This window comes from Oncorhynchus mykiss, chromosome 19, assembly GCF_057628025.1.
Source record: "Oncorhynchus mykiss isolate SJ-2025 chromosome 19, ASM5762802v1, whole genome shotgun sequence".
NCBI classification, from domain to species: domain Eukaryota; kingdom Metazoa; phylum Chordata; class Actinopteri; order Salmoniformes; family Salmonidae; genus Oncorhynchus; species Oncorhynchus mykiss.
Genome location: NC_143040.1, coordinates 25,951,745 through 25,966,964, shown reverse-complemented (window position 1 = coordinate 25,966,964; position 15,220 = coordinate 25,951,745). Strand labels below are relative to the sequence as shown.

The 15,220-nt window shown below is 42.4% G+C and overlaps 1 non-coding gene across 1 annotated transcript; it reads left to right on the top strand.

The window, feature by feature from the left end:
* Positions 1-14,788: 14,788 nt before the first annotated feature.
* Positions 14,789-14,975, top strand: LOC118941549 (U2 spliceosomal RNA). The gene has a single exon (XR_005037846.1). It is a non-coding gene; the product is annotated as a U2 spliceosomal RNA (small nuclear RNA).
* Positions 14,976-15,220: the final 245 nt, after the last annotated feature.

Below are 15,220 nucleotides of genomic sequence, written 5' to 3'. Positions count from 1 at the left end.
CTTTTGTGCTGCTCTCCTTTATTTTCAGGTTAGAGCTGCCTTACCCTATAAAAGAACACTCACAAACTTTGAGTTTGCTATTCACAAAAAAAGCATTGTCTGATGTGAGTCACGCAAAATACATCTCAGAAGACTTAAGATTCAGAATTGTTGACTTGCATAAAGCTAGAAAATGTTACACAAGTATCTCTAAATGCCTTGATGTTAATCAGTCCACGGTAAGACAAATTGTCGATAAATGGAGAAAGTTCAGCACTGTTGCAGAATGCTCAATATAAAATAAAAGTTCATATGTTTAACACTTTTCTTTTTGTTGCTTACTACATGATTCCATATGTGATATTTCATAGTTTTGATGTCTTCACTATTATTATATGATGTAGCAAATAGTAAAAATAAAGAGACCCTGGAATGAGTAGGTGTGTCCAAACATTTGACTGGTACTGTACTTTTAACAGTGATCGTGGTCTAAGACCCACATAGTTGTTCAGCCTCCTGCTTACAGAAAACAAATTAGCTTGATAGCTGAACGTCGGAGGGTTTTACTAGCTACAGTAGCTTTGACCCTGTGCTGGACAGGCTAACTACTAACATGTTTTACATGCTGTTCAGAAGATACACCACTGAGACAAGGTTTTGGCAACAAGGTAGTGAGTAGTGTGTGTCCTGTTAGATGTCACAGCTCTGAAGTATGGCATCGACAAGATATTTAGTCAGACTTTTGTCAATTTTCAATAACAACTTGACATAGTACAAAAATATACCTTTGTGATAATGGAATAGTTTTAAAAAAGGAGATGTAGAATGTTTTTTCCTGCAGAAAAATATTTTAATGGCCAGGCACCACACCCTAAAAGGGATTTTATTTTCCCTTTATCACAAATTTTATTTTTTGTATTTTTTTTTGTCCAGTTTGTTACATTCTCTAAGAAATGGGATTTTAAAACCTCTTAGATGTAAAGTCCCGTTTAGGGGACCTGCATGGTTCGGTGCCGTTCCAATCGTCATTTCCGCTTATAAATCAACATTTAAAACCACTTGAAGCTGGGATGTCCCTCCTACCATTTCATTTGCTCTTCCGACTGTCCGACTCCTGGCTGAACCCGACATCACTGCCCCTTTCAAAGCACATGTCTCCAATCCCACTTTCAAAGCACATGTCTCCAATCCCACTTTCAAAGCACATGTCTCCAATCCCACTTTCAAAGCACATGTCTCCAATCCCACTTTCAAAGCACATGTCTCCAATCCCACTTTCAAAGCACATGTCTCCAATCCCACTTTCAAAGCACATGTCTCCAATCCCTACACGGTAGCGCAGCAGGATGTTTTTTTTTTTAAATCGCTAGTACATTCAGAGATGGATTCAAAGCCATTCATCTAAAATATTTTAAACAAAACATTTTATGTCAAAGATGGTCCTTTCATGATACATCGATTACATTTTAGATTATGTGTAGTTGCATTTAAGAGTTATATTGTGTAATTCAATGTAAGTGAGCTTTCAAATTATGGATGTATCTCCATTTTATAGTGGTAATATTCATGACATTTTGATGACGGTAGTATGAAAAACTAAATAGAAAATATACATTTTAATCAAGATTTGGACATTTTTATGTTTACTAATATTAACGGACCAAAATACCAACAAACCTCAAAATGCATAGATGCAAAAATGTTATTTCAGCCTTAAATCGGAATATTGGAAAGTTCAGAAAGTTGACTGCAGTACTACATTATGTGCATTTTGAAAGTATTCAGACCCCTTTACCTTTTCCACATTTTGATACGTTACAGCCTTATTCTAAAATAGATGAATCGTTGTTTTTTTTTGCCTCATCAATCTACACACAATACCCCATAATGACAAAGGAAAAACAGGTTTTTAGAAATGTTTGCAAATTTATTACAAATAAAAAACAGAAATATCCTTTGCATAAGTATTCAGACCCTTTACTCAGTATTTTGTTGAAGCACCATTGGCTGCGATTACAGCCTCGAGTCTTTCTGGGTATGACGCTACACGCTTGGCACACCTGCATTTGGGGAGTTTTGGACCCTGGGAGTGAACACCTGCCTCTGCAACTGGATCCTGGACTTCCTGAAGGGCCGTCCCCATGTGGTGAGAGTAGGCAACATCACCTCCGCCACACTGACCCTCAACACGAGGGCCCCACAGGGGAGTGTGCTTAGTCCTTCCTGTACTCCCGGGTTCACCCACGACTGCCTGGCCATGCACGACTCCAACACCATCATCATGTTTGCTGACAACGTGGTAGGCCTGCTCACCGGGGACGATGAGACAGCCTACAGGGAGGATGTCAGTGACCTGGCAGTGTGGGACCAGGACAACAACCTTTTCTCTCTGCTTCCGCATGGCAAGCGGTACAGGTGAATCAATTCTGACACCAACAGGCTCCTGAACTGCTTCTGTCCCCATGCCATAAGGCTGCTAAATAGCTAATCAAATAACTAACCAAATGGCTACACGGACTATCTGAGTTGACCTTTTGTATTTTATTCTTATTTTTACACTGTCTCTATGCACACTCACAGGGCCCTACACTCTACTCACAGGGCCCTACACTCTACGCACACTGATACTCCAACACACATACAAACATTCACTCCATCATTTGCTCACATGCACATCATATGCACATACATTTGTAGTGACTCTACACACACCCACTCAAATATTATCATCATATACGCTGCTGCTACTCTGTTTATCATATATCCTGATGCCTAGTCACTTTACCCCTATACATATCTACCTCTATCACTCCAGTATCCCTGCACATTGTAAATATGGTACTGGATCTGACCCTGTATATAGTATGCTTACTTTATTGGGTTCTTCTTATTTCTTGTTTTTATATCTCGTGTGTTTTTGTTCTACCTTGTTATTTTTTGTATTAAATTGGTATTGATTACTGCATTGTTGGGGTTAGAGCTTTCAAAAAAGGCATTTCACTGCACTTTTGCACGTGGTGAAATTAAATCATATGAAAAATAAGTGTTTGGAAGAAATGTCACTTTTTTTTTTACATGTGGGAAAAACACATAAAAGATGTATATTTGAAATGTCTGTCTTTTTTAAACGTATTTTTTAGCATTTTTTTGGGTGGGTTAGGTATTTCTTTAAGTATCTAAAATTTGAACAAATAATGATTTAGCGTGTGTTGCGTTGCGTGTCTTTCAAAATCCGGAAGGAAATTTGTAAAGTCTTGACCGTGCTTCCGCTCTTATTTCTCACATATTTTCTCATCTCCCTACAGAACTTCATTAAGTAGCAATTACGCAAGATTTTAGTTCTTGGTTTTCGGACCTAGCTAGGAACAGCAGGGCTCCTATCCATCCATAAAAATGACACAAGCACACTAACAAGTGGATTACATTTCCATGTCTGGTGTGGTCTGTCAAGTGATGGGCATCATCAGTCTACAGGTTGGAATGACTGACGTTTGTGGTGTCAGGGTGAATGACTGAGTGACTGGGTGTTGTCTGCACTCTGGCTTCAGCTTGTCTTTCTAACGTCGCCTCTACACCTTCCACAAGAGAGGAGAACTGTCTGTTCAGGTTTGTTCATTTTGTTTTAAAAAATTATGTAGGAAACTATTATATATATTTTTTATGATTTATTCAATCAGATCATTTCATTAGATGTGTTGAAAAATACATTGAGTAAGTATGTCCGTTTGTGCTGATATTAATTAATATCCTGAATTGACTGAGTTGAAATGTAATTGAACCCAACCTTGGTTCCTTTGACTGATTCATGATTGATTGACTCATGTTTTACAGTGCCATTACAACAGGAACAAATCCTGGTGAAAACTATTTACTGTTGTAGAATATTGAAGCTCACACATCAGTCCAGAAGGAGGAGACATGAACATCTCAGAGACAAACAGCTCTTCTGTTGCTGTCCTCTATGCACAACTCACATCCATCTCCACTGCTTCCTATGCAATTTACCTCATCCTGGCTATCCACACCAATGTCTACGTCCTCTGGCTGACAGAGACATGAGCTGGAGGGACAAGCTCTTCGCTCTCAACCTGACTGTGTCTGAGATCCTCTTCTCCCTGTCTTCTGTCTTATTCTTTGTCGACAAATTGCTTGCCGTCTATGCATTTTTTATTGGTTTTTTCGAACACTGGCCGGCCCATTTCAAACCTGTGTCTGTGTGGAGCTCTACCTGGCAGTGGTCAAACCTGTGGTCGACCTGATGTTTAAACCCCCTGAGACACACTCTGGTGTTGTGTTGTTGATGGTGCTTTGGTCCTGTTTGTTCTGAATGCCTCTGATTCCTAAATCAATATACTACTACACTTTTGTGGTTCAGGACCTCATCCTGATGTCTGCTGCCTCTCAGTTCTCAGGGCTCTGAAACTGAGGGAAGGAGAGAGAGAGAGGGAGAGAGAGAGAGGGGGAGAGAGAGAGAGAGGGGGAGGGAGAGAGAGAGAGGGGGAGAGAGAGAGGGGGGGAGAGAGAGAGGGGGGGAGAGAGAGGGGGGGAGAGAGAGAGGGAGAGGGAGAGAGAGAGAGAGGGGGAGAGAGAGAGGGGGAGGGGGATAAAGAGAGAGAGGGAGAGAGAGGGGGAGGGGGATAAAGAGAGAGGGGGAGGGAGAGAGAGAGAGAGGGGGGGAGAGAGAGAGGGAGGGGGAGAGAGAGAAATAACAAGTAACTTGAAGATGAGGGCGTTTAAGATCAACCTCACTATGATTATAATCAGGTCTTTGTACAATGTCCTCAATCAGGTTGTGTTCTATTTGTCACTATCCATTTGTTTCTCCATCAGTATGATCTGTGGGTTTGTGCAGCCCCTCCTCTACTTCCACAGGGCTGGGAAACTGCCCTGTAACAGAGGTCTATGAGGAATAGGTAACTTCCTTATATGGGGCACTCACACTGCTCACTACTTTCAGCAATCAAGCTACCAGAAATCTGTCATTTTAAAAAGGAGTCATTCAGCAATTGAACACTTGGCCCCTAGACAGTTGGCATCCAAATATGAGAAAAATTCCAACTTTATGCACCTCATCAGCAATGCGACCACGCGATCGCCAATTGGAGGAGGGAGGGTCTCAATAGCTAGCTTGACACTGCGCTGTGTAGGCTAACAACCAACGTGTTGTTTTAAAAGCTGTTCAGAAGATACACCGCTGAGGGTAGGTTTTGGTAATAAGGTAGGTGAGGGTATTAAGTTGTGTGAGTGCTCTGTTAGATGTCACTGCTGTCAAATATGGCATCGACAAGATATTTAGTTTGACATAATATGATTTCTGTAAGCAGGATGAGGCTGACCAACTCTGTGGTTCTCATGGACCACCATCACTGTTAAATGTAGATCTCCAAATCCTTGAAAACTGCTCTTAGATTATAAATTGTTTTTAAATGTTGACCAGGAAACTCCCCAAAACAAAGGTCTACTATTTCATATATTTGAGGCATCTGAGAATGAAAATGTAGCCATTTGCTTGAATGCCGTTCTAATATATAATGAGTACGTAACATTTTCAGTTTTTACTTCGGAGACAGACTGTTTGATAGATTTGCAGATAAACTTGTGGTATAATTACTTTTTAATAATTAGTACTAACATTCAATCTATTTTTGGTATTATTTATGACAAAGCTATTATTTGAATAAATACTGTGTAGATTTTCACTCCATTGTCTTACTTCCAAAAAGGCTCAAGCTGTGTTCATACAGTTGTCGGTCTGGTTAAATACCTGCGTCGTTTAAAATAAGTGACAAACTTGACCTGACCTGGTCAGGAATAGCTCAGCGCCCTTTCCATCCCTAACACGTTGCACACAGCACGGCATATTCTCTTCAGTCGTCCTAAAGTGTTGTCATAACCAATATACTACATTTGCATGGCAGGTGTGGTCCATCAAGTGAGGTGACGGGCAGCATCAGTTTACAGACGGGAGCGACTGAGGTGTGAGTGGTTATGTGTTGTATTCCTCCAAGATGAAATTGTACTGAATCAAATGGATCAAATCCAATTGTTTAACACCCATAGAGCAGTGTTCGTCTAGTACTACTATAATATGTGAGGAGGCTACAGCTAACATAGACTGGGCAAATGTCAGAGGACACGTCATTAACCTTTGCATACACATTTTGGTCTCTTTAGTATAAGCCTTGTATACGACCTGAAAAATGACTTATTTTTCTTCGAGCTTGTCAAGAAAATATTTTATTTTTGGCTAGCATGTGTTAGCACCATCCAAGTCTGCGTTTAAAAAGTAGGCTTTCAGTAGCAACAGCAGAACATCCTCATCAATCACATTGATAGTTGTGGTTCCTGTCACACTGAGTAGGATATTTGCATGGCGTGTGGACATGGGGGGTTCGGCAACGTAGGTTGTCAATGATGTATGCCACACAGGTGTGTGTACCTAGCTCAGTTCTAAGCGAGACACCGGGAAGAGAGGAGACACCAAACTGAGTTCAGGTGGGATTACATTTTTTTAATCTCTGAGATGAAGCAGTGTAACTGAGTGAAATGTTTGTGTTCAGATAACTTTCAATTGATTTCATGTTATTTTCACCGGAAAGTGCAGACATTGACATTGATGTTGTTTTTTTTCCGAAGTCCATTTGATAGTGAAGAATTAACATGGTGGTGTTGTTATTGTCAAATCTCTCTTCTACGCTGATCATTGGAATGTTAAAGCCGGTACTTCCAAAATGAACTCCTCCAACCATTCCTCTGTCCTCTCTGGCTATCTGGAGCCTGATGTAGCTGTTGCCACTCCCTGCTATGCAGTCAACCTCATCCTGAGTCTACCCACCAATGGCTACGTCTTGTGGCTGATACTGACCGGAGCCGGAGGGACGATGGCCTCAGAGTTCTTCGCTCTCAACTTGGCTGTATCTGAGATCCTCTACTGCCTGTGTGCTGTCTTTGTCTTTGTCTACATACACCTCCCTCTTCCCCCTCTCCTAGCTCTAGTAGCATTCTTTAGTGGTTTTATAGTCCCTGGCCGCCCCCTGTTCCAGTGCTGTATATGTTTTGAGCGCTACCTGGCAGTGGTCCACCCTGTGGTCTTCCTGAAGTACAGACCCCTGAGATACAAGGTGGGGTGTTCTGGATTGGTTTGGCTGGTTGTGATTGGGTTCTGTTTTACTTTCATGCTTTTTAAAGACCAACTTGTCTTATATTATGTGTCTTTGGGCGAATGTTTGGTCTTCATTGCATTTTTGTTATTCTGCTGCCTCTCAGTTCTCAGGGCTCTGAAACAGCCTGGGCCTGGGGAAGGGGAGAGAGAGAGTGAGGGGACAAATAGCATGAAGAGGAGGGCGTTTAAGATCATTGTGATTATCATGGTGTCTATGATGGTGAACTACCTCCCGTGGGTAGTGGTTATACCTTTTATTATAATCTTAGATTCGGGGCAGTTTGTTCATGCCACATATGTTTGTCTCTTCATCAGTGTAGTTAGTGGGTTTGTGCAGCCCCTGCTCTTCCTCCACAGGGCTGGGAAACTGCCCTGTATCAGAGGTCTCTGAGGAAGAGTTAATACCCCCCAGTTTCACTTGATACAGAGGACCAATTGTAACCTGTTTGTTTATAACTGTTAGGTAATAGCTTGTAAAGACGTTGGTAGTTGTAGATGTGCTAGCAAAAATATGTGCTTTGATTAGGGTTGCAATCTTCTGGTAACTTTGCCAAAAAGGTTCTGCAGAAAACCTGGTCGGAAGATTCCCCTAATCAGGAGGGAATGACCAGGATGTCCTGAATTTTGCAACCCTAGGTTTGATTAATTCCCTCTTATCTGGGAAGATTGAAAGGTAATCTTGTTGCTAGTGCTTCACGTTGTATCTTTGTGTCTGTATTTCATAGTGAGACGGGACAATAAGACCCACATTATTTCAATGGTTATAAAAATGTGTTGAACTACTAATGTATTTTACTTATTGTAGAGCTTAAACAATCCAGCAATCATAAGTTAACAGACCATTCACAGAGTGAAGGAAGGCAGACAGGCGGGTGGGCAGACACCCTTCTTGTTGGTAATCTGGTCGGCATCAGAAATGGCACCCTATAAAAGGTCTCTGGTCAAAAGAAGTGCACTATTTTTGGGAATTAGGTGCCATTTTGGACACATGATGTTGGGTAGAGCAGAGATTTGGATCAGGTCCAGTGTCTTTGACAGGAACAACCACACCACACCACACCCCAGGGGACAGGGATGCTGTATCAATTCAGGTTAGCCAAATGTTTGTTTTTTATTTTACATTTTTTTTATTGAAACCCCAATTGTATAAAAACGTAAGAAAAAAACTATATATTTTAAGGAAAGGCACCACACCCTAATAGGGATTTTTTAAAATCTCCCCTTAACATATCACAATCAACTTTTACCAGTTGAAAGTAGACACAAATATAATACTTTTCTGGATTAACATTTTTCTGAAATATCTACATATTTGCATTATCCTACAAAAACAATACTGGACATTAGATGAAGTCACACTAAATGTTTTGGTTTAATTTGTTAAGACACTCCAGGACAGAACGTACTCAGAGCAGATTGTGGATAAATACTTTTAAAATCTTTTTACCTTCTAAATTAAATGCCTCTATGAAAATGTTTTCTATCGAAAATGTTAAATAGAAATAAAATGTACCACATATCAATAAATCCCTACGGGCAAGTGCAGAGAAAAATGACTTGGCATGTGGGAAGTCTGACAAATGGCAGATAAAAACAAGTACACTGAATTTAGACTACCAAACGCTAAACACGTTTTTTAGACCCAATCGCCATCTCGTGAAAGAAAATTAGTACATATAGTCCAGTTTGTTACAATATCTATGAAATTGGTTTATAAATTATGTTTAATTCCATGTAGTGAGCTTTGAAATTATGGATGCATGTCCATTTTAAAGTGGTTAATATTCACAAAATTTTGATTACACTAGTATGATAAACTCGGGAAAATGTAAAAAATTATCTTGATTTTGACATTTAAAAAAAATATATATTCATATTAACGGCACAGAATACAAACAAATATCAGAATTGAAAGGTAGATGCAAAAATGTCATTTCAGCCTTAAATTGGAATATTGGAAAGTCCATGACTACTGTATTGAGAAGTTGAAGTGAAGGAGGGGTTTCAATTGTCAACTTGATAATCATCTTCTCTTGAAGAATTGTGATTCTGATCTGATCGTGTCTCTCTTCTCCCCAATACCAAGGCTTGTCCCAAATGGCACCCTACTCCTTATACTGTAGTCCCTATACAGCGCCTTTTTACACATTTTGTTGTGTTACAGCCTGAATTTACAATAGATTACATTGATATTTTTTTTTATCAATGACTTACCCACAATACCAAATAGTGTAAAAGTTGATTTAAAAAATTAATAATAATAATTAAAAATGAAAAGCTGAAAAGACTTGTCAATAAGTATTCAAGCCCTTTGCCATGGCAAGCCTAAATAAGATCAGGAGTAAAATGTTGCTTAACGTGTCACATAATACATTGCAATTATAGTGTTAAACATGATTTTCGAATGATTACCTCATCTCTGTTCCCAACACATACACCTGTAAGGTCCTTCAGTCAAGCAGTACATTCCCAGCACAGATTCAACCACAAACACCAGGGAGGTTTTCCAATGCCTCGCAAAGAAGGGCACCTATTGGTAGATGGTACATTTTTTTTTACCTCGTCAGCTCTGGGATTTGATACTAGCAATCTTTCAATTACTGACCCAACGCTCTAACCGCGCCTCCCCAAGTAGAGGAGAGATTGACTGCATCACGACTGATTTTTGTGAGAGGAATTAACATGTATTAGCGCACACTCAGACATCCATGCACACCCCACAAGACATGCCACCTGTAGCGTCTGCTTCCAACTCACACTCTCAAACACGTAGATCCCCTGAACGCAGATCACTTATTTTTTTTCACTCCAATCAAATCACACAAAGAAAAACGTCATTGTTAGTGTCACACCCTGATCTGTTTCACCTGTCTTTGTGATTGTCTCCACCCACCTCCAGGTGTCACCCGTATTCCCCATTATTCCCAGGGTATTAATTCCTGTGTTCTCTGTTTGTCTGTTGCGAGTTCATCTTGTCAAGCTTACCAGTGTGTTTTCCAAGTTCCTGGTTTTCCTAGTCTCTGTTTTTCCTAGTCCTCCAGGTTTTAACCTCTTGCCTGCCTTGACACTAAGCCCGCCTACCTGACCATTCAGCCTGCCCTGACCTCGAGCCTGCCTGACCATTCAGCCTGCCCTGCCCTGACCTCGAGCCTGCCTGCCGCCCTGGTCCGTTTGGAATCTGACCTGGTTTATGAACATTTGTCTGTCCTCAACCTGCATCTTGCCTGCCCCTTCTTGTTCAATAAATATCAGAGACTCGAACCATCTGCCTCCTGTGTCATCTGGATCTCGCTCTGTGTCGTTATAGTTAGCTTCTGGTCTGTGTCCTGCAGTAGCTAGCTATGGATGGAGATGAGGATCTCAAGTTTCTAGTTAGTTTGAGCAGCAGCTGAAAATGAAGGAGAATGGGAGGCCGACTCCAAAATTGGATATTGTGCAGGGGAGAGGAGCATGGGGGGAATCAACCTTTCAACAGTGAGAATGGAGTGCTAGGCTAAAGAATCTGTTTTGGCCATGTCTTCTATTTGACGAGCACATGTTTGCTCAACAACCCTTGAGCCACCACCGGTTTTTCTGATCCTGCAAACCTGGGCAGGTCCCTTGACTGTCATGAAAAAAAAACAAAAAAAAAAAAACATTATGGCGAGCCTGAAACTAAAGCTCTCCGGTTGAGTCCGGATCAACAAAGCTCTCAACCAGGCCGCAGTGATCAGTGTCCAGAGGCACAACGAACAGGTGAAGATAAAAAAAGAGACATTCTGAAGAAACTGATCATCGCAGCAATGTACCTGGGACAGCAGGAGCAAACCTGTCAAACAACATACAGAATGACATCATTCGGAGCATCGGTAGTGAAAATCAAGTGAAACTGACAGTGAGATCAGTTCAGCACCCTTCACAGGAGTCCACGTGGATGACACCACAGACATGTCCTGCAAATGTCAATTGACAATCAGAGCACTCTATGTTAATGACACGGATGTTATATGCAAGAGATTCCTGGGGTTTTTCCGATGTGAGCGCAGAGACAAACGCAGAGGTGATCGCTGCTGTTGTAATGGAAACTATCGGCAAATTACAACCCAGCAGACAAACTCATCTGCCAGACTTACGACGGGGGCAAGCTGCATGAGTGGGCAGCGAGGTGGGGTTCAGGCGCTCATGAAAACCCTGTGCCAATATGACCACCACTTTCCCCATGGTACGCAAGCACCTGAAACTGATGCTGACCGTCCCTATTACAAGTACATCAGTGGAAAGGTAATGTCCCTGTCTGAAAAGGATTAAAACCTACCTATGAAATAGTTGTGGATAAGAGAGACTCACGCATTTAGCAAAAAAATGTCAATGGAAACGTGTGTGCTGCGTGAACTTAAGTCCAGCGGAATACTGTATGACGATGTCATTGACCATTGTGCCAGCATGAAAGAGGGTGAGTCAAAATGTTTTTCTCTTTGCACACATGCAATAAAATGCAAATCAATTTCTTAAAAATCATACAACGTGATTTTCTGAATTTTTGTTTTAGATTCCGTCTCTCACAGTTGAAGTGTACCTATGATAAAAAACTACAGACCTCTACATGCTTTGTAAGTAGGAAAACCTGCAAAATCGGCAGTGTATCAAATACTTGTTCTCTCCACTGTATGTGAACGTATCTTTTAAACCATGTGATAACTGTTGATTGAGGGGGAACCAATTATTGCTTGGCTCCACAATGTCTGTGTGCTAGTCACTCCCTACTTTCCCCATTTGGGGGAAGAGTATGGCAGTGTCTGGAACCACTGTATGTCCCCTCTGATGTTGACCTAGTATATGACCTAAGAGGCTCACTATCTTTTCTGATCTTGTCCATGCTATCTGGCTATGGGATACTCCTCTCTCAAGTGAAGTCTTCCTTTGTAATGTTCCTAAGATCTGTAATTCGTCATGTGAGTTGAGAGGGGTGTGTCTTGGCTATACATGATACTAATAATTGTTTTGTAAGCACTCTCAGATAATTCATTTATAGACACTGAATTGATCTGAGAGTCACAGGGCTATGGTGAAGCTCATATATAATTAAAGATGGACTTTATAATACAACTCTGACTTGTGTGTGGTTTGCTCTCTCATTATTTGGTAATGCAGGAAATTTCCACGACATTTGTCCTTGCATCCATATTGTAGTCATATTGTAGTCAGCTGTACCAAGATGGCGAAGCAGTCGGACGTCTGTAACCGTAAAAGCCTTGGTTTCACGCATGTTAACATCAGACGCCTCCTCCGTAAGTTTGTTTTATTCACTGCTTTAGCACACTCCACCAACCCTGATGTCGTAGCCGTGTCTGAATCCTGGCTTAGGAAGTCCACCAAAAATTCGGACATTTCCATCCCCAACTACATTTTCCGTCAAGACAGAGACCGCCTGCAGAGTTCTGTCTTACTATCCAGGTCTGTGCCCAAACAGTTCAAGCTTCTACTTTTAAAAATCCACCTTTCCAGAAATAAGTCTTTCACTTTTGCCGCTTGTTATAGACCCCCCTGAGCGCCCAGCTGTGCCCTGGACACCATATGTGAATTGATTGCCCCCCACTTATCTTCAGAGTTTGTACTGTTAGGTGACCTAAACTGGGATATGCTTAACACTCAGGCCATCCTACAATCTAAGCTAGATGCCCTCAATCTAACACAAATTATCAAGGAACCTACCAGGTACAACCCTAAATCCTTCAACTTGGGCACCCTCATAGATATCATCAAATACACCTCTGCTGTCTAAAACCAGGATCTCAGTGATCACTGCCTCATTGCCTGCGTCCGTAATGGGTCTGCGGTCAAACGACCACCACTCCTCACTGCCAAACGCTCCCTAAAATACTTTAGCGAGCAGGCCTTTGTAATCAACCTGGCCCGGGTATCCTGGAAGGATATTGACCTCATCCCGTCAGTAGAGGATGCCTGGTTGTTCTTTAAAAGTGCTTTCCTCACCATCTTAAAAAGCATGCCCCATTCAAAATATGTAGAACTAAGAACAGATATAGCCCCTGGTTCACTCCTGATTTGACTGCCCATGACCAGCACAAAAATATCCTGTGGTGTATTGCATTAGCATCGAATAGCCCCCGCGATATGCAAATTTTCAGGGAAGTCAGGAACCAATATACACAGTCAGTTAGGAAAGCAAAGGCCTCAATGCCATACAACACTCCTTCTGTGACCTCCAACCGCTCTTAAATGCTAGTAAAACTAAGAGCATGCTCTTCAACCGATCGCTACCCGCACCCGCCCGCCCGACTAGCATCACTACTCTGGATGGTTCTGACTTAGAATATGTGGACAACTACAAATACCTAGGGGTCTGGTTAGACTGATGCATCTCCAATCCAAAATTGAATCTTGAATCGGCTTCCTATTTTGCAACAAAGCCTCCTTCACTCATGCTGCTAAACATACCCTCGTAAAACTGACTATCCTACTGATCCTGGACTTCGGTGATGGCATTTACAAAATAGCCTCCAACACTCTACTCAGCAAATCGGATGCAGTCTATAACATTTCCATCCTTTTTGTCACTAAAGCCCCATTTACTACCCACAACTGAGACCTGTATGCTCTCGTTGGCTGGCCCTCGTTACATATCCGTCGCCAATCACACTGGCTCCAGGTCATCTACAAACTTTGCTAGGTAAAGCCCCGAGAAGAAGAGAAAGAGGAGGAGAGGGCCGGGACAGAAGGAGGGGCTGGGACAGAAGGAGAGGAGACCGGGATGGAAGGAGAGGTGGTCGGAATAGAGGAAGGGAAGGAGGTAGAAGGAGACAGTGATGGAGGAGAGTGAGGAGACGGTGAGAGTCGAGAGATCAGAGGAGACAACAGTGGAGAGAAAGGAGGTGGAGGTGGTTTTGGAGATGGAACCGGAAGGAGAGGCGGAAGGGCGAAGGGGTGTGAAGGATTGGGGGGAAAGTGAAGTGACGAGGGCAAGGGTGGAGGAGTTGAGAGGGATGGTGAGGGAATTGGTAGAGAGGGAAATGGGAAAGGGAAAGGAGAAGGAAGGCACTGTGTGTGACGTTGACTATCAAGGACCTTTGCTAAAGGCACCTCCGTGCAAGAGGCCAAAGAAGGTGGTGGACAGCAGGAGGAGGAGGGGTGGAAAGAGGGGGGGGAGCAGAACAGGGTGGTGGGGAGGTAGCGGGGCCCTCGTGGGCTCCGTCATCGTCATCTTTCAAACCCCTCGCTGAACTTGACCTCCCGGGTATGGCTCGAAACTGGATGATGGAGGGGGAGCCGGACTTCCTATTTGGGGAGGTGACATCCCCGGTTCGGAGTCCGGAGGAGGGGGGGGTGATGGACCTGAGGGTGGGGCATGTGCCGGGCGCTGTTGCTGTGTTCAGGGGAGGGGGGATGGTGAGAGATGGGGGTGATGTAGGGGATTTACGAGTGGAGGTGGGGTCACAGTTAGTCGGGATAGAGAAGGGGAGTACTGGGTGAGACTTTGTTGTAATATAGGTGGGGTATATGGGTATTTTGTAGGTTATTGGTCAATGGTTTTTGGATTTGGACTTGGGTATAATTTAGCAGGTTTGGAATTATTATTTGTAGTTTGTTGGAATTGTATATTTAAGTTGACTGAATTTTGGAAGATTATTGGTTGGTTTTTGAAAGTAATAAATATATTTTGATAAAAAAATAAAATAAAAAAAAATCTGTTCTTATCAGTTTAATATCTGATACGTCCCCCATCGGGGGACTACATATTAAATGGATTTTTCGAACAGGGAGTCGGAAATGGGGCTTGCTCCGTCCGCTCCGCGCATCGACCCGCTATTGCAGTACCTCCGGGAACGGTGCAACACTTTTCTCCCGTTGTCAAGGAAAAATACAAATTCACAAAGCTATGTAAACAGCTAGCTAGCCAGCTAGCTGGCTGGCTAGCTAGCTGGCAGTAGAAGAGAAGCAAAGAAACATTCAAACTGAAAGAAAGGCGAAGCGCCCTTCAATGGGGTCCCCCGTTTCCCGCCATTTAAAAAAATAAAAGAATAAATAGGTCCACCGCTCCACTCTGATTGGTCTCTCGCTTGCTGGCAGCTTCTGAGCGCTCTC